Source organism: Ovis aries, chromosome 3, assembly GCF_016772045.2.
Source record: "Ovis aries strain OAR_USU_Benz2616 breed Rambouillet chromosome 3, ARS-UI_Ramb_v3.0, whole genome shotgun sequence".
In the NCBI taxonomy this organism is placed as follows: domain Eukaryota; kingdom Metazoa; phylum Chordata; class Mammalia; order Artiodactyla; family Bovidae; genus Ovis; species Ovis aries.
In genome coordinates, this window is record NC_056056.1 from 154,338,864 (window position 1) to 154,365,702 (window position 26,839).

Consider the following 26,839-nt stretch of genomic DNA (forward strand, 5'->3'; position numbering starts at 1 on the left):
CTGTTTAAGTTGAAAGGTCTATTTTGAAATAGCCAGTACTTCAAGATTGGGTTCATCCCTGCTCAAGAGTCTCAACTAATTAAGATGATCTCAACTTACCTTTCGGAAACTCTGCTCTCCTTTTTATTTGCTTGAACAATGTGTTGGTTGGGAATTTTAAATTCTCCACATGCTAGGAGTGCAAATATTCTTAGCTTTCATAAAATAATCTTCTTTTAATAAAAGAACAGAGAGATCACCCACAAAACAAAATACTTAGTCTGGGTTCAACTTGAAGAATCGAAAATATTTATGTTATCTTGATTTTCAATAGGAGTTGCCCTGTGGGATCAAATCGCTGTTTGTCAGGGCTAACATCCCCACCCCCTGTTTAGCCAGAATCAGATGTACTAGAGAAAAGGAAAAGGAAAATAAAGAGGGAAAGTCAAGATTATTGCACCTGGCCCATTGCGTAATATTCCCACCCTGGACTGCGAGGTGGGAATTCCTTCTTGCCCCTCCCTCCACATGTGATCAATTTACATCCTGGAACAGGAGACTTCATTTCCTTGTCTTTTCTGTTCTCTCTCACAGACTTTTAAATGCTGCTGCTGCTGCTGCTGCTGCGTCGCTTCAGTCGTATCCGACTCTGTGCGACCCCATGGACAGCAGCCCACCAGGCTCCCCCGTCCCTGGGATTCTCCAGGCAAGAACACTGGAGTGGGTTGCCATTTCCTTCTCCAATGCATGAAAGTGAAAAGTGAAAGTGAAGTCACTCGGTCATATCCGACTCTTTGCGACCCCATGGACTGCAGCCCACCAGGCTCCTCCGTCCATGGGATTCTCCAGGCAAGAGTACTGGAGTGGGGTGCCATCGCCTTCTCCTTTAATGCTAGTCACCCTCATAAAATTATCTACTCCTTCCTCAAATCCTGCTCTCCCCTCCCTCAGCAGCCCCCAGTGGTAGTGACTGTCATAGGCTGACTATGCTGGTGGGGTTGAATAGAGGTGGTTGGTTTGCATCTCATTCTACTGTTTATTTGTATTTTTCTTTTTAAGTTTTTCTTTTATTTTTTTAGCTAAAGTGGCGCTTCATTGCTGTGGGGGCTTTCTCTAGTTGTACTCAGGTTTCTCACTGTGGGGGCCTCCCTTGATGCAGTGCCTGGGCTGTAGAGCACTCCAGCTTCAGCAGCTGTGATGCGTGGGCTCAGCAGTTGTGGTTCCTGAGCTCTAGAGCCCAATAATTGTAGTGCACAGGCTCAGCTGCTCTGCAGCATGTGGGGTCTTCCCAGATCAGGGATCGAACCGGTGTCTCCTGCACTGGCAAGCAGATTCTTTACCACTGAGCCACCAGGGAAGCCCTGTTTGTATTTTCTATCTTCCAGTTTCAATGAATGTGCTTTGTTCTTATTGGACATAAACTGAAAAAAAAAAAAAAGCCTTTAAAAAATCCCCTCGGAGTTACCTTTGATCTTGGTTAAATGGGCTTGTTCAAGAATTTGTTGTCCCCAACACTAACTAAGAAATAAACTCTGAGAGAAAGTGAACAGATGGAAGCAGATGCAGTGGAGAAATGGGGGTGTTTGGGCACTCTCTGCTCCTGTAACTTCTGCACCGTGAGAGCTCCAAAGTCATACATCAGGGATGCATGGCATACAACCTCCATATGAGCTTCTGAATCATAAGTTCAAGACTCTGAGAGCTTGTCAGCAAATAGAACACTCTTGGTCACATTTATTTAACCCAGTGTTTCCCAAACTCATTTGTCCTTGAAACTCTATTTTTTGGGACACGGACTAATTTCTTATAGAACCAAAGTTTGAGAAATACTGCCTAAACAATTGAAGCAAAGTATCTTCTTTTGTGTAAGTAATTAAGTCAGTCACTGCTATGAACTCTAGCCATGTTTATGCCCAGAGGCAAAGAGCCGTTTGCAGCAGAGTTTCCTCTACTGCACAATATTTGAAGCCAAAAAAATCTTGGTTTTTGCTTATGTCAAAGGATGAAGTTCAACTTCTTAAATCATGATACAAGGATAATTATATTACCACTCACCAAGATTTCTAAGAGAACTGAAGAAAGGGTCTTGTGGAAAAGTAAAGCTTTAGACAAAATTTTTTTTAAAATAGCCTACTGTTTGACACCTAGAATATATTATCTTGAATTATTTACTATTTATATATGATTTTCTATTGAAAGTTGGACTAGGGTTATTGCAGAAACAAATGATCTTCAAATCTCATTGCTATTATATAATTAAGAATCTTATCTTTCTCCCCAACACTGTTCACTTCAGGTGTTTCTGTTCAGGTAGTTCTCTTGGGTGGTTTGCCTCTAAGCAGAAACTCAGGGACCCAGGTCCTTTCCATCTTGTGGCTCCATCATATTGTAGTGGAGGCCTGGTTTATCCAGCCTTCAAGGTCACCCTGGCACTATCCAGCGAGCAGACAGCAAGGGAAGTAGGATTTCATGAAGAAATACACAAAATTATTTAGGGCCTGCAAGTATGTATACCACTTTTTTTCTCATATTGGTCAGCCATGTCAGCCCCTCCTCGATGCATTGGGCTTTGGGAACATTATACTTCTGTGCTTTGGGAGAAAATGAGGTACCTGCATAAATATATAACGTTGTCTCTAGACATAGGCCTGATTCCCAACTGGTCTATAATCCCCTCCTTTCTTTACACTAGGACCCCAGCTCCCAATAAATGTTAGTGCTAATAATGAAGCAATTTAAACATTTGTTTTTCTCCCTGAATTATTTACAGTGACCTCAGTTAGTTGGCATTTGGGACAAAGAGCTTCCAAATCACTGTGCACAATTACAGGGAAGATACTCTGGTGAAAATGCAGTCTGATGAGGGAGAGAGAACCCACATGAATATATCCAAGCACCAACCACAGACTCTGCCAAATACTTGAAACCAAATGCAGCCGTGCAGAGGACACATAAATCTGTGGAGAGTGAGAAGGGCAGTCAAGGAAGGGGATGAGCTGGATGTCTGAAAGAATTAGAACCAGGAGGAGATCATTGGAGAGGGCTAAAATGAATACGATATTTTTCAATAGCATATAATTTTTCTAATTTAAAAGGTACAAAATTTAGAAAACACCGAAAAGTACAAGACATTAAAAAAAATCCCCCATAATCCCAATACCCACCCACTTCATATACAGTATCTCTGTGGAGATGATTATAGTTTACTTTTCCATAGTCTTCCAATCTTTTTTCTAAGTATACATTCCCCTCCAATACCATATTCCACAGGTTTTAAGGTTAGTTGTATTTTAAAACTCACCATAATAGTCTGAATAGATCCCAGTATTCAGAACATGACTTCTGACTGTTTGTATACTCAGCTCGTGCTAGTGTTAAGCTGCTTTACTTATGTCTGACTCTTTGCGACACTATAGACTGTACCCAGCTAGGCTCCTCTGTCCATGGGATTCTCCAGGCAAGACTACTCGAGTGGGTTGCCATGCCTTCCTCCAGAGGATCTTCCCGACCCAGGGATCGACCCTGCATCTTACATCTCCTGCCTTGGCAGGTGGGTTCTTCACCTCTAGCACCACGTATTCAACTACAGTTGGGCAAGAATTGTCTTTAACTTTTTACTCTTGTAAAAATGCTGAGCCGAATGTCTCTTTGTATCCATCTTTGTATCCATCTCCCGTTATTTTGCCCTCCAAAAGAATTCTCATAAATGGGAGCTAGCATTCATTGAATTTTATGATGTTTCCCCAAAATTAAGTTCTTTATAGGTAATATCTCATTCAACTCTCACAACAACTGTTATGCCAGTACAAGAAGTATCCTATTCATTTTGCAGGTGAGAAAACAGTGAATTAGAAAGGCTCAATCACTTGCTCCAGGCTTCCCAGGTGGCTCAGTGGTAAAGAATCTGCCTGCCAATGCAGGTTGAGAAGATCCCCCGGAGGAGAAAATGGCAACTGACTCCAGTATTCTTGCCTAGGAAATCCCACGGACAGAGGAGCCTGGCAGGCTACAGTCCGTGGGGTTGCAAAGAGTCACACAATTTAGCGACTAAACCACCACCACCACAATCACTTGCCCACATGGCACAGCTTGTACACGGCAGAACTGGGATTTGAACCCGCACTGGCTGATTCTGAGCCCACGCTCCATCCACTCTGAGCATACTCTGCCCCAGAAGTCCACTTAAATTCTCACTAGTAGATTAACCTCCATGGAAATTTGACAGCATAATGAATATGGCTTGAGAAGAGGAATGTATAATCAGGAGGAATGGTTTATATGATGGCTTAGAGAAGAGAGAGAGGGTAAAGTTTTATGAGGGATAATAACTTTTGCCAGGTTGAAGTAAAAACAAATATGAGCTAGTATGTCTAGGGAGGTAAAAAGGAAGGTCTCCAAGCCAAAGTTCAGAAGTGTTGAAAAATTATTTAAAGAGACAATGGGAGTGTCTGTCTGGTATATACAAAGGGGAGTGATGTCAAAGCAATACTTGATAAAGATGTCCTTGGTTTTATTCTTTGATTTAGGAAACTGACTTTTGACTTGTGGAATGAGATAAAACCCAAGATTCAGAAGTCCTTTTGGAGACCTTTTGTCATAATTTTTTTTTTTTCAAGTCTGACATGTTCTCTGTGGGAATGCAACTTTCTTCACAGTAGCTATAGAGTTTTAACAGAGCCTAAAAGCCTGACCTTGGATCCCTCTTCCATCTCCAGCCTTTACACACAGCCACTTTGCTGAGTTATTCCAAAATCTAGATGGAACCAGGGCAGGAGTGAATGCCGCAAAGAGATGAGAACATTGATCGGAAAGGCAGAGGATAGCACGGTGGAGCATGGTGGTCATGAGTGTAAGCTCCATATTCTGATTACCTGGATTCAAACACCAGCTGCCAACTTACTAACCATTTGACTGTGGTCTATTTACTTATCTTCTCTGTTTCTGTTTCTTTACCTGTAAAATGGGGTGATAATAATGCTTGCTCTCTAGGGTCATTGTGAAGATACATGAGCAAAAACAAATCATAAATGTTAGCTATGATTAGCTCCACAAGGTAACGGATGTGATAATTTCTGCAGTTGGTTCTCAGTCCCCAGTTCTTGGAACACTCAGATCCTCAGTAGATGTGGACAGATTCAAACTGGGAGGCCAGTTCTTCCTAAGTCAGATAATTCTTGCCCCTGAAGAACAAACATCTGTTTGCCAAATATCCTCAGCACCAGGGTGTACAGTCACAAAACAGACTACCCCTAACATGGTCCTTTTCCCTTCTGAACTTTCTGGACAGTCCCACAGAGGCCCAGGGCCAGCACTACCATTTTAAGAACAACACAGAAAGCCCTCAGACCAATACTCCCTCCCTCCCCTCTCCTGTGTGTACCTTACTTCCCGACAGGGCATCTCTCATCTCTCCTCGTGCACTGCTTAGGTACCTACCCTCTGTGCACATCATTTTAACCTCTCTTCTCCTTTCCTTCTTTCCCATTTCTTGTCCTGTTACATTTGTGATGGTGGAAGTTGAATGGGGGCCAGACACCTTTCTGCTCCCCTCTTCCTCCCCCCCCCCAAAACTTTACTTTCATTTTTATCTTATATCTCTATTTTTAAACTTTTATTTACTTTTTTGGCCGCATCCTGCAGCATGTAAGACCTTAGTTATCCCGACGAGGGATTGAACCTCTGCCTCCTGCATTGGAAGGTGGAGTCTTAACCACTGGACCACAAGGAAGTCCCTTCCCCTTTTGTCATGCGTGATCAGATAGCATTAGGCAACTAGAGGTCTAGCATCATCTGTCTTTAGAGTTTTGAAAGTATCCCAAAGGCTTCTACAGGAATGTCTCAAAAGTCTCCATCTATTATCTCAAAAATCTAGAACTGAAGCAAATCTTCCTAGATGTCAGCATTTAAACTAAGGTGTAAATCAATCAATTACTTTTGTGCTGATTAATTGAGAATATTCGATTTTAAATGATCATTTAAAAATCTCCAACAGTCTGCTACACTATGAGTTAAAAAACATTCAGAGGGTAGTCTGGGAACTAACTCCTATGGGTGACATTGTTTCTATGGGAAAATGCACTCTGAATTCCAGACAACCCATTTACCCACTAAGTTTTGGGATATGACCCTTGAGTAAGTTGGAGACTGACTAAAAATACCAAATATTTTTATGTATTTTTTATCAATGCATTAAAAACACATTCTTTGGCTTTATCTTAATAGATTGAAGTGTATTCTAGACTCTTCCACAAGAGTTGCTTTCTTGACCTCTAAAGCACAATGAAAAGGGCTCAGCTCGTGGATTTTCTGCAAAGAGCCTGGCTATTTTAATTAGCCTAATGTCTGTAAGATCAATTATTTTGAGACAGTGGACAAACAAAATCATTCATATCGTTGGCAGATTTGCACAAATGGTTTCACAAGGGTAAATCACTTTCAGGTTACAAAGGACAGATTGACTCAGTCTACGTGAGAATGTTTGGAAAATATTTTTCAATTCCTTTTTTTTCAAAAGCACATGCTATGTGTGGAATTAACTGGAATCTGTTTCTTTATTTCTTTAGGACTCACACAATCATGATGGTCAGGGTAATGTGACATTTCTATGCTATCAAGTTTCCTGTCTTTTTGAGCATTTTCTAAAGGAGACAACTTTTTTCCTTTGCCTTTTGAAAGTGGGTCCCCTGTGAGGTTTCACACGGTAGAATGAATTGAGGAAATACATGTATGGTGGATGGTCTGTTTCAAACTCATTTTAACTGAAACAAAAACCACAGCCCATGGAGCAGAAAGGGCCCAGAACTATCCGAAGACCTGAGATTTGGCCCTGACTCCTGAGTTGAGCGGCTCTGAGCAAGTCCCTCCCCTCAGGTCAAGCCTCATCATCTTGACCTGCACAGGGAGGGGTTCACGTCTAGCACCTGAGGTTCCTCTCTAGCCCTGTGTCCTGTTTCCATGGTGCTTAATGAGGTAAGGATGCAGGGCACAAATTCTTCCAGAAGCTTGTCTCTCCACTCACATCACTTCACTGGGGGAACAGAGAGGATACACTGATAGTGCAATAGCTTTTTTCAGTTTACATTAACTGTATTTTTTTTTAATTTATATATTTGACAGTGCTGGGTCTCAGTTTTGACATGTAGGACTGAACCAGGGACCCCTGCTTTGGGAGCTCAGAGTCTTAGCCACCAGACCACCAAGGAAGTCCCCATTTATAGTGACTTTAAAATATATTTTAACAAATAGCAAGTTAAATGTCTGTAAATAACAATCTGTCATCTCCAAAATTTTACTTCTTTCCTTATTTTTCTGCCCTGCCCCCTCCCCTGTTCCCTTCTTCCCACTCCCTCCCTCCCCCCTCCTCTTTTTCTTCCTCTCTCTCCCTCCCTTTCATTCTTTCTCTTTGCCTTTAAGAGGCAGACACAACAGCCTTGGCTTGAAATCATAGCTCTGCAGGTCAGGATCTAACAAAGGGAAATCCCCATGTGCTGGAACCTTGCAACTCCAGAAACGGGCCGTTTATGAAAGTGAAGTACCGCTGGGGTGAGCCAAGAAGCCACTTACGATTCCAGCCAATTGTCCCCAGTCCAGACCATTCAGAGGGAAGGGCTGTGCGGATCTCCTGCCAGCAGCTGTCCAAGTCCAGGAGGAGCGGCCTCTGCTCGGGAAAGCCACTGCGCCAGCGGAGAAGATTGCTGGGCTGGGCACACTTTCTCTTCTATGTGGGCAAGGCTGCCTTTTCCTTAACTTGAAATATTCTTTCCCTGGATTCTGAAGGTTGGACTATTTGAAGATGGCTTTCATATATTTAGTTTAATGCTTGCTAACTTTTGACACTCATGATGAATGGGAAGGAGGGAGGGTGGAGGATTGGGTGGGGTGGAAATGAGGGGTGGGGCGTAGGGGGGAATAGAAGATAAGGGCAGGCTGATGTGGGAAGGAAAAGGGTGGAGATAAAGGAATGGATAAATAAAAAACCTAATGAAAGAACAAGCAAAAAGCAGTAGGCAACTATGCAAACAAAACGAGATATTTTTTGAGTGCCTACAATCTGCCAGGTGTTGAGTTGGGTACCAGGGTGCTAGCTCATAATGAACAATGTAGCCAGGTCTCCTCCACCTACCCCGCGCCCCAACCACCACCACCACCACCATTAAAGGCAATTTACAGTCCAAAGAGGGAAGATATTAAACAAATAATTAATACTTTAATAGTTACAGTTGTAAAGAAGATATAAGGACCTCTCTCTAATCCAGGAGGTTAAGAGGGATGGTGTTGAACAAATTTGGTTATTTTCATACCATCTTCCACAGATAGAAATCTAGAAGTAAATTATATTACCAGATGGTATATGTTTTTTTCTGAATGAAACTCAAGCACATGTCTTGCCCTGCCCTAGTCTACACCCCTGGATATTATGGGGTTCTTACTCCAATCTGCCAGCTCCTTCCTTCCCCTCCCAGGCTTACTGTGGGGCGCCACCTAGAGTTTGAATGAGATATTCCTATAGCTCTAGAGTACTTATTCAGTCACTAAGTCATGTCAGACTCTGGCTATAGCTAGCCAGGCTTCTCTGTACTCCACTATCTCCTGGAGTTTGCTTAAACTGATGTCCATTGAGTCAGTGATATTATCTAACCATGTCATCCTCTGCCACCCCTTTCTCCTTTTGCCTTCAATCTTACCCAATATCAGAGCACAGTGATGTTTAAAAACCTAGGATATTTGCTGTTTTTTGAAAACTTAGAATGAATAAATAATTAATTAGAAAATTAAAGAATGAGCAAAGCAGCAGGAAAATACCCAAACAAGACAAAAACTTTCATTCACTGTCTTTGGCATCCAGACTGAATTAAAAGGACTTCCAAGTTTTCTAGGAAGAATGGCTTTCTCTAGGCGCTTTCCAAGATTTGTTTTGCAAAGCTGCCAGGGGGAATTATAGACAATGAATTGTAAGTAACAAGTCTCATGGTGACATCCAAAGTGTTTTAAATCCAAACCTCAGAGTTAAAAGGCTCCAAGAAGATGCCTACAGTTTAATCTACTTTGTTCTTATTAATAACTACCTGATAATGTACCGAACAGTCTGTATTATTGAAATACCTGTGGCATTAAAATAGAACCAACTGTTGAGATTTATGGGGTGGGTTAATATTATAGCCATTAAGGAAAAGAAAAAACTACTTGAGGTTTGTCATTTTTAAATCACCTTAAGGCAAGATATCCAGTTCTGTTACCTCATTCCAGTTAGCCTGATAGGAATAACCAAACATATATCGAAAATGTTATCTCATATATAAAGATAAAAATGGAACTTATCTTTCTCCCTTGAACTAGGCATATACTGTCTCTCTTAAAAACTTGACCCAAATGAAAAACAAAAGACAAAGCAAATCCAGATAAGGAAAATTCACTTTCATGCATTCATTCACTTACTTTATTTAAACATTTATTGAGTACCTATCGTGGTGATACAGAGATGGAGGAAGATTCTGTCCCAGGGTACTTATGATCCACAATAAGTCCCCTACATACGAACTAGTTCTGTTCCGAGAGCTCGTTTGTAAGTCCAATTTGTTCATAAATCCAACAAAGCTTAGGTACCCAACTAATACAATTGCCTACAGGGCTCAGATCAGTTCAGTTCAGTCGCTCAGTCGTGTCCGACTCTTTGCGACCCTCTTTGCGTCCGATTCTTTGCATGAATCACAGCACGCCAGGCCTCCCTGTCCATCACCAACTTCCGGAGTTCACTCAGACTCACGTCCATCGAGTCAGTGATGCCATCCAGCCATCTCATCCTCTGTCATCCCCTTCTCCTCCTACCCCCATCCCTCCCAGCATCAGAGTCTTTTCCAATAGTCAACTCTTCACATGAGGTGGCCAAAGTGGAGTTTCAGCTTCAGCATCATTCCCTCCAAAGAAATCCTAGGGCTGGTCTCCTTTAGAATGGACTGGTTGGATCTCCTTGCAGTCCAAGGGACTCTTAAGAGTCTTCTCCAACACCACAGTTCAAAAGCATCAATTCTTGGGTGCTCAGCTTTCTTTACAGTCCAACTCTCACATCCATACATGACCACAGGAAAAACCATAGCCTTGACTAGACGGACCTTTGTTGGCAAAGTCATGTCTCTGCTTTTGAATATGCTATCTAGGTTGGTCATAACTTTTCTTCCAAGGAGTAAGCGTCTTTTAACTTCATGGCTGCAGTCACCATCTTCAGTGATTTTGGAGCCCCCCCAAAATAAAGTCTGACACTGTTTCCACTGTTTCCCCATCTATTTCCCATGAAGTGATGGGACCAGATGCCATGATCTTAGTTTTCGGAATGTTGAGCTTTAAGCCAACTTTTTCACTCTCCTCTTTCACTTTCATCAAGAGGCTTTTTAGTTCCTCTTCACTTTCTGCCATAAGGGTGGTGTCATCTGCATATCTGAGGTTATTGATATTCCTCCTGGCAATCTTGATTCCAGCTTGTGCTTCTTCCAGCGCAACGTTTCTCATGATGTACTCTGCATAGAAGTTAAATAAGCAGGGTGACAATAGACAGCCTTGACGTACTCCTTTTCCTATTTGGAACCAGTCTGTTGTTCCATGTCCAGTTCTAACTGTTGCTTCCTAACCTGCATATAGGTTTCCCAAGAGGCAGGTCAGGTGGTCTGGTATTCCCATCTCTTTCAGAATTTTCCACAGTTTATTGTGATCCACACAGTCAAAGGCTTTGTCATAGTCAATAAAGCAGAAATAGATGTTTTTCTGGAACTCTCTGTACTGTAATAGAGTTATAATATTTTTCACACAAAAACTATGAAACAAACAAACACAAAAATTAAAACGTTTTTAATCTTATAGTACAGTACCTTGAGAAGTAGAGTAGAGCAGTACAGTAGCTGACATTTAGGGGTACGTTTGCATCTTTGAAAGTTCACAACTTAAAGGTAACTTCAGGGTACTATAGTTGGAGTAGGTTCACAGCAGATGCCAAGAAGGTAGCTGTGACAAGAGTGAGCTATATATGAATAGAAATAAGAAGTGCAGGTTATTGAGTGCACTGCTAAGGGGCTCCTACCAGTTTGGAGAGTGCTATATCTTTAAATACCAACTTCTTGGAAGGCTAAATTAAACACAAACTTGTTTATGAATTCAGAAAGGTGAAAGTGTCATATTTACTGAAAACATTTCCATATGAGGAGCTTCCCTGATAGCTCAGTTAGTAAAGAATCCGCCTGCAATGAAGGAAACCCCAGTTTGATTCCTGGGTCAGGAAGATCTGCTGCAGAAGGGATAAGCTACCCACTCCAGTATTCTTGGGCTTCCCATTTGGCTCAGCTGGTAAAGAATCCGCCTGCAATGCAAGAGACTTGGGTTTGATCCCTGGGTTGGGAAGATCCCCTGAAGAAGGGAAAGGCTACCCACTCCAGTATTCTGGCCTGGAGAAGTCCATGGGGTCACAAAGAGTTAGACAACTCTAAGCGACTTTCACTTTTCCATATGAGAGTTATTGGGTTAAAAGAGAAAAACATAATGAAAATGAATATTAATAAAACACCAAAGGACCATTTTGAAATTCATTTTGACCTTGTCCACTCCTAATAGATCTATCACTTTCCAAAATGTCTAGCACATAATAGGCATTCAATAAACTTTGTTGGAAGCGGGATCAATGTTTAACAGAATCCCTGTTACACAGAGGCAAAAGACATGGGTAAGTGTATATTTCAGTCACCCACAGTTTAAGGCCAACTGGTTTATTGGCATCTTTCTTAAAAGCCTTCATTGGCTTTCTGTTCTCTGCTTCACTCAATTTCAATGTGTCTACCTATTTTTTTCTTCTTCACATAATTTCGGTGCTTCTACCTATTTTAATTCCTCCTGATTCTACAAATTTGTTTCCTCCTCCAGCTCTTTAACATGAACTGCCCTTGCCAGTCAGGTTGGTTTGTTTATAGCTCCAACACCACCAACTGCATTCCCACAAGCAAGAATTCTCACTATTTTTCAAGAACAATGTTGAAATCACTGCGCTTTCCCTGACCAATCTATTTCCTATCTCTCTCTCTCCCTTGCTCCCTCCCTCTTTCAACTTCAAGCTCATAGAAACTCTACAGTCTTTATCACACCAATGACTCTTATATAACCGCCTGACATCTTTCACTTTTATGGATGTTAGTCTTACCTTCTCAACTAGACTCTAGATTAATGGTTATGTTCATGCTTCATTATTTATCTATATAAAATACCTGCTTGACTGGGACAGAAATTCTGAATAATACAGGGGTGGAAGATAACAATGTAAGGAAAACTGGGTCCAAATCATGGAAAACTTTGAAAGCCATGTTAAAAGGTTGACTTTAGCCTTTAGGCAGTGGTCAGAGCATGTTCCACCATGTCCATCAGAGGAAAGGCAAGCATCCTTTTCTCCATAGATCACTGTTACTAGCCAAGTGCTTACCGATCATTCATTACAAAGAAAAGCCCTGGAGAAGGAAAAACTTCTGGGATACTGTCTCTGATTCTTAACATCTTGATTTTCATTTTCCACAGTTTTCTAAAAGCTATTATGTGTGTTAGGTGAGAAGTTAATTAAATATCCTGGACTTGATTCTGCCTCTCTTTTTTATTGGAATAGGCTGAATCTGTGGTCTCCTTGAGATTTCTAAGCAGCTGTGTTCCACTCAGTTGAAATAGGTGATGATATTACTCTTGACTAAATTGGAAAAGCAGTCACCCAGTAGCATTCGAAAGAAACTCACAAAAGAATGTAAAAAATCAAGTATTACACTTGTAGAATGTTTTGTTTAATGAGCTCGTCTCCTGACAGGCAAAAATTTTAAGAAGTTAGTTAAAATTAAATTTAGAAACTCTGAAAATAAATGATCTTTGTAAAACTCCTCTTCTATATGAAACAATGCTATAAACCAAGACTTGTGCCTTTGGACTCAGAGGACTTAAATGAGCAAAAACTAAAGGAATGTATTTAGTCATAATTTGTTGGGTTTTTTTTTTTCACTCAAACATTTAGGTTGAAAGAACAATGTTTCATTTTTCTGCTGAAATGTACTATTTCTTTGCCTGGACTAGCTTAATAACTATGTTAGGAGGGAGTCAATCTACACTATTCATAGATTTTGTAGTTACAGATTTTCCAACTTGCTACAATTTATTTGTAACCCTAAAATCAATATTCAGAGCGTTCGGCAGTCATTCACCATCGTAGACAGAGTGGCAAAAAGTTTGATTTGTTCAAAACACATATTCCCAGCTGAGGTTAAACAAGACTATACCCTGAACCTTCTGTTTTAGCTCCATACTGTGGGAGTCAGTGGTATAATCACTGCCATGTGTTTGCATGATTGTGCCTTTTGTTGGAAATTTTGCTTTTAAAAATGCCCCTCCCCCCAAATGTAATGCTATCTATTGTTCCTAAGTGCTGGAAAGCCATGAAGTGTCTTATGGGGAAAACATGTATGTTAGATCAGTTTCACTCAGGAATAAGTCATAGTGCTTTTGGCCAGGAGTTCAACGTTAATGGATCTGTAGCATATACTAAATAAGGTATCTCTATTTTTTTTTTATTGTATTGGTTTTGCCATACATTGACATGAATCTGCCACGGGTGTACATGTGTTCCCCATCCTGAAGCCCCCTCCCACCTCCCTCCCCAACCCCTCCCTCTGGGTCATCCCAGTGCACCAGCCCCAAGCATCCTATATCATCCATTGAACCTGGACTGGTGATTCGTTGTTTTTTTTTTTTTTTTCAATTTTTATTTTTACTTTATTTTGCTTTACAATACTGTATTGGTTTTGCCATACATTGACCTGAATCAGCCACGGGTGTACATGAATTCCCAATCCTGAATCCCCCTCCCATCTCCCACCCCATATCATCCCCATGCACCAGCCCCAAGCATCCCGTATCCTGTATCAAACATAGACTGGCGATTCGTTTCTTACTTGATAGTATACATGTTTCAATGCCATTCTCCCAAATGGTGATTCATTTTACATATGATAATATACATGTTTCAATGCCATTCTCCCAAATCATCCCACCATCGCCCTCTCCCACAGCGTCCAAGAGACTGTTCTATACATCTGTGTCTCTTTTTCTGTCTCACATACAGGGTTATCATTACCATCTTTCTAAATTCAGAATTTAGAATTTAAACAAGGTATCTTTAAACAGAAGCACATAGAAACAAGATTATGTATAGATCAGTTGACAAAAATGGTGTGATCAGAGACTCACACAAACCTGACCCTTAATTTCCTCTGGAAGCAGTGATTCAGGATTTGCTAATTTGGTGTTTGTGGTGACTTTATAGCATACACGTATGTAGTGCGTGTTAAGTTGCTCAGTGGTGTCCAGCTCTTTGCAAGGCTATGGACTGTAGCCTGCCAGGTTCCTCTGTCCATAGAATTTTTCAGGCAAGAATATTGGAGGGAGTTGCCATGCCCTTCTCCAAGGGATCTTCCTGACCTAGGGATCAAACTCACGTCACTTTATGTCTCCTACACTGGCAGGTGGATTCTTTATTACTAGTGCCACCTGGGAAGCCCTTATAGCATGTAACTGTAGTGAATAATTATAGGCTTAACTGCACATGGATTAAGAAGCTCCATAAATCTTGAATCCCCACAATTAGGACTAAGCTCTTGACAAACTGTTAGTCCACACAAAAGATAATATAGCATCTGCTTTGATGTCAGATGGATTTAGGGTTGAGACTCTGTCTACCTGTTAACTGAGTGACTTGATGCAAATCATTTTGCCTTTTTAAGGCTACCTTTCAAGGTTGTTAAGAGAATCTAGTGGGATGGTGTGCACAGAGCCCAGCACAGTTAGCACGGGGTAAGCCCCTCATGTATGGATGTGAGAGCTGGACTGTGAAGAAGGCTGAGCGCCGAAGAATTGATGCTTTTGAACTGTGGTGTTGGAGAAGACTCTTGAGAGTCCCTTGGACTGCAAGGAGATCCAACAAGTCCATTCTGAAGGAGATCAGCCCTGGGATTTCTTCGGAAGGAATGATGCTGAAGCTGAAACTCCAGTACTTTGGCCACCTCATGTGAAGAGTTGACTCATTGGAAAAGACCCTGATGCTGGGAGGGATTGGGGGCAGGAGGAGAAGGGGATGACAGAGGATGAGATGGCTGGATGGCATCACTGACTCGATGGACGTGAGTCTGAGTGAACTCCGGGAGTTGGTGATGGACAGGGAGGCCTGGCATGCTGTGATTCATGGAGTCACAAAGAGTCGGACACAACTGAGCGACTGAACTGAACTGAACTGAAGCCCCTCATACATTGTTACTATCAATTGTTCCAGTTTTTCTCTCGGTAATTCAATCACCATTTTAATGGCTCATGAAATGATAAGGATAAAAATAACTTTCTGTGGACAGTATTCTTCACTCTGCAGAGAAGCTCATAAAATTCTGCTTACATAGACTTGAATGTAAAGAGCCAGATGAGCGTATTAGTCTCTCAATCGTGCCTGACTCTGCTACCCCATGGACTATAGCTCACCAGGGTCCTCTGTCCATGGGATTCTCCAGGCAAGAATACTGGAGCAGATTGCCATTGCCTTCTCCAAGGGATCTTCCTGACCCAGGGATAGAACCTGGGTCTCCTGCATTGCAGGCAGATTCTCTACCATTTGATCTACAGGGAAGTCCCTAGATAACTCATGAGAACCTACTATGTGCTCTGTGGTGATCTAAGGGAAGGAAATCCAAAAAAGTGGGGACATATGTATATGTATAGCATATTCACTCTGCTCTACAGCACAACACTATAAAGCAAGTATACACCAATGAAAATAAAGAAGATTAATAGGGAATAAAAGTACATTGCTTAAAAATAATAGATCTAAAGTGAACAGAAGTCTCTACAACGAAAAATATATAGTTTTTTGTGGGGGGGCGGTGGAGAAAAGCTTGAAATAGATCGGAAAACATTTTCACATTAATTGTTCTTTTCATATGCTTCAAATTTGTACTTAATGCCTTTTTCGTCCTGGACATCAGAAGGAACACCTGGATATTCTGGGAGAAGTTTATACTTTTCCAAATCAATTTCTGGAAAAAATGTATCACTTTCAAGTTCCTGCATGATCCTTGTCACAAATAGTCTAAGATGGCCTGGCTTGTTTATGGATTCCTTGCAGACAGAACTTCCTCCCACTATCCAAACCATGTCTACTTTATTATAGGAGACTGGAAAACTAACTTCCAAATGATCTGCTTATGGTTTTGACCTATTCCCAGGCAATCTTCTGTCCAAAATGTGGCCTTCTAGTTACCAGCGCCAGGCACTGTCCTCAACCCTGCATACATTCAGCTCATTTAAGCATGTTGCTTTTTGTTGCTAAGTTGTGTCCGACTCTTTTGTGACCTCATGCACTGTAGCCTGCCAGACTCCTCTGACAAACAACAGCAAAGCTGTCCCACAGTTAACATCCAGTCTGCAAGCTGAGAATCCTGAAAACTGTTCAATCTGTCCTTCAGTTCAAATTTAAACATTCTGTCGCAAATCCATCCAGGGTTCCCAGCACTGGAGACTTAGGAGGGGCCCCTCAGGATTATTCAGCTTGCCCCTTTGCTTTCTCCTCAAGTGGAGAACTCTGGCCTCCAGGGAAATACCACCTGGCTGTGCCTTTGAGTATTAGAAAGGGCTCCAGAGACCAGGTTGCTCAGATAGTTGCTTGTATGACCATGGATAGTCATACCCAGATATCTCCAAATTCACTCCTGGCTAGGGAGGTAGAAATGGACTTTAGGTTTTGCTGAGGAACAGGAGGAGGGGCACAAATCCTTTCTGACACCTTTTTCACTGAGAAAATTAGCTTCCAGTTAGCATTTCTCTTTTACCTCCTCATTCTAAAAGGGTAGATGGGTCCTTCTCAGCCTTGAGCTACGTTTCCAAAATGCCTCCTCTCTCATCTTGCCTTCAGAGGGGAGTTGCCAGGAAAGGGACAGAAAACCTATTCCACCTTACTTGCTTTTCAGAAAGTTGCTATGTCTTCATTTTTTTTTAATCTTGCTTTCTTCTAGCTCCCCTGGTACAATGAAGTCTCGCCTCTTATTTGAAGGGGAAAAAAGAGAAATTGAGCAGATCCTGAAAATAAGGAGAAATCGCACTTACAATCCCAGAATCTCTACTGGTTGGACACTGCTGGGGATGTTAATTGTGAGGGCTTATTTTCTAAAAACATCAGAGCACATCTAGAAATTAAATAAGAATATAGGAGGTTTTAAATCAATTGACATTTTCCGAAGAATTTTTCAAGACAATAAGATACTGCCCACGAGCCACACATGAACTTTGATTCTTCTCTACCTAAACAAGGCTTTTAAAATGGTATCCAAATTCACCTCAAATAGTTTGGTTTTCATTAACTGCTCTCTCTTGAGAGGCTTCACATGTAGAACTGAGATCTGCCTTCTTTGTTTCATTTGATTTGTTTGTGTCCAAATTGAATGAATGAGTAGCTATTTCTAAGTGATCTTTTTGACCCTGCATAATTCGCTCAGCACGAGTTACTCCGAGCTCTAAGGACGGAGACTCTTTGCTGTGGGAGGTGAGGATTGGGTGAACACATCTCTCTTGAGATATACTCTGATTAGGTGACTCTCATCCAAGAGCCAAGGTCAAAATCAACTTTGGATTAGCCTCCCTCATGACAAAAGGGAAGCATTCATTCGGAGACGATCTTCTTTGCTAGCAAGATGGTTGTTAGACTGTGCAAAGGAAGAGAAAGGAAGTGACTTCAACCTTCTCCTTATCTGTGCAACGCAGTGATTACTCCCTGTGGTTTGGTACAGCCAGCTTGTCAGGAATCATGGAGCTGGGCCAGTTGGAGGCAAGTGTGGGGAAAGAGCCAAGTCTGGTCTTTGCAACCCCCTTCCATCCCCTCCGCTTCCTAGCTGTCTCTCCAACCTCCTTCCCCTTCAGGTACCCCCTTCAGGAACCTCTCACAAATCGCCAAATTTTCTGGGTCCCCCAACTCACTTTGAGTAATCTAACTTGAGTGTTATGAGTTGAATGTTGTTGTTTAGTTGCTAAGTCGTGTCCGACTCTTTGCAGCCCACCAGGCTCCTCTGTCCATGGGGTTTCCCAGGCAAGAATACTGGAGTGGGTTGCCATTTGCTTCTCCAGGGGATCTTCCTGACCCAGGTGTCAAACCACGTCTCCTGCATTGGTATGTGGATTCTTTACTATTGAACCACCAGGGAAGCCCTTTAAGTTGAATTCATATGATTAAATCCTAACACCTAGTCCCTCAGACCTTATTTTGGAGATAGGGTCTTTAGGGTGAGCCCAAATCCAGTATGACTAGTGTCCTTATAAAAAGGGGACACTTGAAGACAGATCTGTATAGAGTGAAAACTTCGTGTAAATAAGAAGACAGTTGTCAACAAGCCAAGCAGATCTCTGCTTCACAGCACTCAGAAAGAATCAACCCTGCTGACACCTTGATTCAGACTTAAGCCTCTGGAACTGTAAGACAGTAAATCTCTGTTGTTTAAGCCACTCAGTTTGTGGTACTTTGTTATGGCAGCCTTCGCAATCTAAGATATTGGATCACACTGTTCCTCTTGCTGTATGTTTAGTTCCCAAAGTGTGAACCTCCAACCTGAATGAGCCTTATAATTCTTGCTAGAGACTGTAAGATTTATACAGTCATTTTTTCTCCTTAATTTAAAGCCAAGTAAAGACACTGTGTGAATAACACATGTAGATTGCCCAGTGACTGTCCTTTGCATTCCTTTCTGAATTTAACTCTCATCACTTTCTCTTTCTCCTCACTCTATTCTAGTTGCACTGATCTACTCATTTCCTGCAGCGAAACCTGTGCTCTCACCTCAGAACCTTTGCACATGCTGTTTTCTTTTCCTTAAAATATCCCACATTTGCAAAAATCTGGACACAGGCCACTAATACATTAGTCTTGGCTGAGTTGCCACATCTTTGGGGAAGTCTTCCCAAACTGGGTTGGATGCCTTCCTATGTGACCCCCTTAGCACCTGTGCTCATGTCTCTTCTACCAGTAAACCGGGTCTTCGGTCATCACCTCTTGACTTGGTCACCTAGCCCACGAGACTATGGGAGAAGCTGCTTCACGCTCAATTTCATATTCACAGCAGCAAACGCGGCAGGTATCACAAAACTCATTTTTACATACTGTAATAATATGTCAAAATGTTTTGTGAATTTTCTTAATCAGTAGATGAGAAGATTCTACATTGGGAGACTTCACTTTTTTCTACATTGCAAAGTTTGGAAACTTTTGGTCTAATCCAGAGATCCCACAACAGTGGGCCCAGGGCCTAATCCAGACAGCAGATGGGATGGTTTGGCCATTCCCGTGTTCCAAATGTGGACATCCTTCCTTGGGGCTGGGCTCTCGGCAGTCACCCCAAGCAACCTGTTTCCACTGTCTGGCATTCACCGCTTTCCTCATTACAGTCAGTCCCCTACGTAAGGACCTTCAAGTGGCGAGCTTTCAAAGATGGAATATGCTTTCCATCAACGTCAGGCGTGAGTGACATTGCAGCTTCCCCTCCATCTCCTGTTGCTGATGACCCTCAGCTCTATCATCTCCCACCTCCTCTCTGTCCTGTAGTCAGTAACTCTTCTTGCCTGTTCACTCAGTGCCAATCCCTGTTTGCCAGCTGTCGTACTGTCCTGCTGTACTTTTCGGTGATGTACTATAAGATTAAAAATGCTTTCTTTATTTTTTTGTGTTTGTTTTGCATGTATTATTTGTGTGAAAAGTGTTATAAACCTATTACAATACAGTACTGTGTAGCCGACTGTGTTAGTTGGTTACCTAGGCTAACTTTATTGGACTTATGAACAAATTGGACTTAATGAAAGCACTATCGGAACAGAACTCCTTCATATGTAGGGGACTTAAACTGTACTGTTGAGCTTCCCAGGTGGCCCAGTGGTAAAGAATCCACTCGCCAGTGCAGGAGACGCAAGAGATGCCGGTTTGATCCATGGGTTGGGAAGATCCCCTAGAGGAGGAAATGACAACCCACTCCAGTATTCTTGCCAGGAAAATCCCAAGGACAGAGGAGCCTGGCGCACTAGAGTCCATGGGGTCACAAAGGGTCAGACACAACTGAGCACACACAGACACTACTATTACTTCTCTTCCTCCTGAGGCACTGGTTCCTAGAAAACATTCCCCCCAGATTCTTCATCAAAATTTACTTCTCTGATATCCTCCTGCCTCCAATGTATTAATGTAAGTAAAAACAGAGATCTAATAGGTTGTCTTCCCCTGGGAAAACCTGTTTATACAGAAATGGGGAAAGGGATTATTGGGGGCATACATGTGTACAGAGGTTTGGGTTTTTTTTTTTTCTTTTCTGTAATCCTGCACAGCAAAACACTCAAAGGAAGGTTGGCAACTTTTCCCCTAGAGTTTCACCTTGTCTTGTAGAAAGTATACAGGGCCTGGAAACAAATTAATTTTGATCACCCTTGATCTTGCTTTCTAGACCCTGCCAAAGACACTAACAAGCAGAGAAACAGCCAGATCAGGGGTGAGTTTGGAGGTGGATGGGGTGGGGCCTTATAATCCTCAATCAGAATTGTGGCTCTCTAGGCAATGAAATATTAAATCATTGAAAGTGTAGTATAAAATGTTGTTTTATGAATTCTCTTACATCTTCAAACAACTTCAGGAAGGGGAAAAGGTAGTTTCATCTTAGAATATATCTTGATTGCTCTGGGCTCATGCTATGGTAAGTTTTAAATCAAGGAGAACTGCTTAGTGTATTTGTTTTGGATTCTCAAAAAAAAAAAAAGAGGGGGACAGGAAGAAAGCAAGAATTGTGATACGTAGCTGAGACTGACAATCAGAACATGATAATACAGAGCCCTTCCAAGTGGAGGTGAAATCCCCACAAAAAAGACTCTGTCTGCTTGTGGCCCAGTTCTTTCTGGAGTTCCCACCCCCCACCCCACCCTAACTCCTTTTTATGTAAACTTCTAGAGGGACATCTTTGGCATCCTGGGAAAGCCCTGTCCATCTGCCAAATACAGCTTCTCTTCTGATCTTTCTTATGATACTGTTTTCAAGGCTGACACATTTCTCTTCATAGTTACCCTTTCTTTCCTCCCCTTTTGCCAATTTTTAGTCCAATATGCCAATTGTCCTGCACTTCCATGACTTCAGACCTTAAACATTTTCACTAACAGTGGAGAATTCTGTAGAGCACTTTCTGAAAAACTTGGTCTCTAATCTCCTCCCTCCCCCCAGCCAGCTCACAGGGGCAGTGATTTCCTCAAAGAATTTCAACAAATTAGTTCTCCACGACTTCCCTTCCTGAAATGATGTTAGCTGTCTTTAATCACACTTGCTATTCCAACTGTTCTTGATTTGATACCTCCAAGTTGTTACAGAGTCCTTCTCTTGAACTGAAGCTAAACTGACTGGCTTATCTTCTGATTTCCAGCATAGCCACAAACACTGATAATATTTCAGAGAGAGGGTGTGGGTGATGAAGAGGAAAAGGATTCATTACATCTTTTAACTTATCCTACTCTTTTCATAGACACTTTTTTTTTTTAGTAAGTCCAAAAATAAGTTTTTAAAATCAGAATCCCAGAGAGAGGCATCTCAAAGTCAGTCTTGGTGCTTCAAAAATGTTTGTACTCCTTTTACACGTTTGAACAAATGTTTAAAGTAAGGCCACCTTCATTATCTGGTGCCAATGGCATAAATTTCCTACACTAATCATGGCTGGTATTTACTTGGTGTTTGTAATGCCGAATCTCAACTTCTGAAGTCAAGAGGTTAAGTTATAAATACCCACTATTAGATAGCTGTAAAATATTTGCCTGAAGGCTTTGATAGTTTAAAGCTTTCCATTATACTTATATACAGATATGTATATTCTTGTAGCTATGTATATTTTAAGATACATATGTATCTCCACAGCACCTCATGTGTGGTCACGATATCCATCACATAAACTTCTGCATTTTCCAAACCCTGGGATACAGTTTCAAACCATATATAAACTGACTTTATACCGCCCATATGCACTGCATTGGGCCCTACCACACGGACGGCACCATTATTTCCACACAGTCTGATTCACAGTCCAAACCCAGGAGAGGGTCTCAAGGAAAAGACATTTTAGGACCAGGTTTCCAACTTGAAACTCTCCATGGGAATTTCCAGAATAACGCTGATACATCAAGGAGGGAGAAAAAAGTGAAGAAGGACTGAAAACCAGAACCAAAACCAAACAAAAGGAGAAGCATTAAAAAGTTATGTGATGAAGTGGGATGCTATAAAGTTTTTATTATGACTTGTTTGGAAAGAGCTTGCTTAACAAATGCAGTCATCCTCTATTCAAATGCAAAGCAATAAAACGTTTTATAGTCCACTATCACATGCCATAATGTGTAGGGAATAGTTAAGCCCAATCAGATCTTAGGAAAGAACACTGTGTTTGCTCTTCTAGGAAAGCTTGCCCTTTAAAAGAGAGGCGGGGGGAAAGTGAAGGAAGAAAGGGTTACAGAGATGGAGAATTGTCTGGAAATTATATCAACTGAGGAATGGGTGCAGAAAGAGGGGCTATCTTTTTACCTGGAAGAGAGAACACTAGTGGGGGAAATGAGAGCTGTCTGCACATATTGTAAGGGCAATTTTGTAGACGTTATTAATTTTAGAGTTATGATGTTAACTTATAAAGGACAGAACTAGACCCAGTTGATAAACATTGGGGTGCAGGGAGGGCGATAGATTTGACTCAATAAATAATCTTCTGACATGATAGCTTTTCACAAAGGGATGATCTGCCTTGGGAATTATTGAGTTCCCCGTGTATAGAAGATTAAGCAGAGGCTTAGTTAGCATCCAGTAGGGATGTTATACAGGTTCCTGCAGCAGATGGACTCTGGATGAGTTCACCTATATGGTACCTCCCCAATCTAGATGTCTGTGACTCTAAGATATGCATAGAATTCCAAATTGGTGGTTGGAGATATTTCATGTGCTTGCGTGCTCCTCCATAGATCTGAGTACACATCAGAATAGGATTTTCATGAGAAAAATTTTTTAAGTTTAAATTTGTTCTCATTGGTTAGTGTTGCCTATGAAAAAAGGGGTTTCTTTTTTAAAGTGAGAAATGTCAGCAATAAAGTCTTTTCTGCTCTCAGATTTGGAGCATGGAGTTTTTCTATTGTTCATTCATAACCCTTTTGTCAAATGTTTTCAAACTGGGAGGCACAATATGTTGAAAGGCTGTGGGGAAATTCCAAAAAGTTGAAAGAAATCAGAGCTGTCAAGTTCTGAACAGAAATTTGATGTAAAGTATATTAGTTGATTCTTTTCCTTCCACATTATCACCCTTACTCCTGGTTTGTTTTTTTTTTTCCAAATCACACATCTGCCAAAAGCCCCCTTTCCTTTTGACTCACCCTCCTTCATTTTCACCTCCTGTGTCCTCTTACATTCTGTTCTTGCCTCTCATAGCATATTTTCTTTCTGAGGTAAAACAAAGGAAACCTATTCCTTAGCTCTCTCCTTAATAGGAGAGACCAAATGGGCTCTCAGAAGGGGTAGGGAATGAGAAAGTTGGAGAACTGCTGAGCTAGTCTCATTGTCTCACTCCTTGTTTATCCTCAAACTTGCCAAAAATTGCCCAGAAACAGACTTCCTGCTCCATCATTTAAAATGACTCTCTCTCTCTCTCTTCTACTTTCTTGCCAAACTTACTTCATGATACAAGAGACTGAGATGGAAGAGGGCAAGGTAATAAGCTCAGGATGAATTTTATCCTTATTAAGTACCTTTCATTCCTCAGAATCCCCGAAGGCCTGACAATCTATATTTCATGCCCTTCAACCTCACCACAGAAAGTTGGACTCTGCTGCGAAGGGCATGCAGAGTAAAAGCCGAGGTAAAGCCTCTTCAAGCCCGATCATCACTTCCATTACGCATTAGCATTTCTGTGACACCCTGTGTTGGTCAACGTTATATTACTCAGTCTAGACAGGAGGGAAAGGGGTCTTCCTGTAAATGGTATTTCCACACAGTTTCCTTCTCTTTACTTGCCTTCCTTCTCAGGTTCCCTCTTTGGGTGCTATATTTTCCCTCTCACAGAGAAGTCTTCTATTTAAACCCTTCAGAATCCATCTCAGGAAGTTTATGAGGGAAGCATTTACCTCACAAAGCAAGAGGCACAGAGTGAACATTTTCTTTTTTAAGTTTTTCATTAAATAGAAACGTGTTATGAAATAAAATATTAAATGTGAATAGCACGTGACCCTACCTTAAAGGAAAAGATAGCTCATTCACCAAGCAGAGGAAAGACGGTCTTAACCACACCGATCTACCATTAGTTGTGAAAACATTAAAATAGCTGATCCATAAAGTGTGTGCTTAGTAGGTATCACCTGTTTTACATTTACTATCTCATTTATTTCCCACAACAACCTTATGAGGTGACACTGTATTATTTTCATTATGAGAGAGAAAAATGAAGCTTGGAGAAATTAATCAAGACGTGTGCAAGGTCACGCCAGTTCTTTCAAGAATGTGGATCCATGGATTTCTGACTTCAAAATCTTTCCTCCAAATCACCATTTTCCATCCTGTCTCAGGCATTACTTCCAGGAGGAGCAGGAAGATAGAGGCCATTTTCATTTTGACTGGATCTTCCTGGCTGCCTCCATCTTGACTTAGGGTCAATGCAGTCTTTCTTTCATTGTGGCTCTGGGGTGAACCCTGAGCACTCGGAGTCCTCCATTAGTGGGGAACTCCTGGTGGGTGGAATCTTCATTCAGATTTTCTTCCATTTTCTCTGTTCCTTCCCCTGCATTCCTCTGTCAAGGGTCTATGCTTGAACTTAAGGGGTGGGGGTGGGGGGGCAGAGTGCAGTGCAAGCCTTTGCTTCTCACTGAAAGGGCAGCTGTCCACTGAGTTCACACAGTAACTTGAGTAGGTGTGTTACTTAATACGCCACGAGAAAATGCCCACCCCGAGAGTCTAAAATTGTGGATTTAATAGGCCTCCTGCTGCTGCTCGGCTGCCTTCCAAAGGCCCGCTGAATTGCTTCCTCTGCAAGCAAGACCTTCTGCCAGAGGTGCTGGGGGAACCGCGGTTGTTGATCTGTGGTGAGAGGTGACAGGTGGTCGCTCTGCAATTGTGGGATGTTAAAACTGATATTAAAATTTTTTTCCAAAGGTTGAATGGAGACTGGGTAAAGAAAGAAAGGCTGTTTGATACTGCGCCCCCTTGTTTCTCTGCCTCCGGAGAAGGTGTGCTGGCTCCCAACCAGCTTTCCACACTCAGAGACTTAAATCCTCTACAGACTCCTTCTGGGAAGGCCTTGGCATGAGGACACAGTGGGTACGCCCGAGCTGGGCCTTCACAGAGGTTCGTTTCACCAAGACCCCTCACCCAACCATACTTCCTCAGTAGTGTCAAGGAGGGGGCTCCGGGTGGTTAGAGCATAACCACTACTTTCATAGAAGCTGTTGTCTGTCCCCCTCCCCAACTTGTTTTCCTTAAGAATAGTGAGCAACTACTACAGATGGTCTAAGACAGCAGTCCCCAACCATTTTGGCACCAGGGACCAGTTTTGTGGAAGACAGTTTTTCCATGGGGAAAGGTTTCAGGAGGATTCAAGTGTGTTAGATTTATTGTATCAATGCATTATACTTATTATTGCAAAATAAAAATAAAGTTAGAATAGAAACAAATATTTCTATGTTGTGACAATCTCAGGATATTCCAACCTTGACTGTAGGGTTAGGGTTCATGCTCCTATGAGAATCTAGCGCCACCACTGATCTGACAAGAGGCAAAGCTCAGGCGGTAATACTAGTGATGGGGAGCAGCTGTAAATACAGATGAAGCTTCACTGGTTCACCAGCTGGCCACTCACGTCCTGCTGGGTGGCCCAGTTCCTAACAGGCCATGAACTGGTAGCAGTCTGTGACCCTGGGAGTTAGGGACCCCTGGTCTAAGACATGACAATTCCAGAGGTGGTAGGCCTTCTTCTCTTGACCTATGGAATAGCCAACTTCATGGAAGGACTAGGAGCTTTTTACAGCTCACCAAAGGAGTTTGTCACCCTCTTAGAACAATGGAAGGCAGGAAGTTCCTCAGCCCATCAGAAGTGCTCAGTTCATGAACTTGAGGAAACCAAATGGCCTTTGGATAAAAATCACCTCCTCCTGGAGACAGTAGATGGGTCATTTCTGAAATATTGTTTTTGGGGGGAAAGAAAAGCAAGAGATGTTTTGATAGTTCAAATAAAATGTAGCACATGCTTTATATCAGTGGTTCTCCTTTATTTGGGTTTCTATTGTTTAAACCATCATGGAAATAGCTATACTGTATTGCTTTCTCCTTTTCTTTTTTGAAACTCTGAATATAGCTTTATTTAATGTTCAAATAATTTTTTTCTTTGACAGGGAGGCCTGGTGTGCTTCAGTCCACGGGGTCGCAAAGAGTTGGACATGACTTATCGAGTGAGCAACAACAACCGTGTTCAAAGAAACAACTTCAGTTTCCGAATTAAATATATCATTTGCAATCATTTTTAAGACAGTAAGAATTCAAATATATAGCACAAACATTTATTTATAACTGTGTATGCTAAGTTGTTTGAGTTGTGTCCAACTCTGTGTGACCTAATGGATTGTAGCCCCCTAGGCTCCTCTGTCCATGGGGACTCTGCAGGCAAGGATACTGGAGTGGGCAGCCATGTCCTCCTCCAGGGGATCTTTCTGACTCAGGGATTGAACCTATGTCTCTTATATCTTCTGCATTAGCAGGTGGGTTCTTTACCTGCCTGGGAAGCCCAATTTATAAGTGTAATTA

At 41.8% G+C, this 26,839-nt stretch overlaps 1 long non-coding RNA gene across 2 annotated transcripts in view; it reads left to right on the forward strand.

The window, feature by feature from the left end:
* Positions 1-23,165, forward strand: part of LOC121819124 (uncharacterized) — a 96,128-nt gene extending 72,963 nt beyond the window's left edge. For both annotated transcript variants that reach the window (XR_006059341.2, XR_009600267.1), the window contains one exon: positions 574-23,165. This is a non-coding gene — a long non-coding RNA (uncharacterized LOC121819124). The remainder of the gene's footprint in view (positions 1-573) is intronic.
* The last annotated feature ends 3,674 nt before the right edge of the window (positions 23,166-26,839 follow it).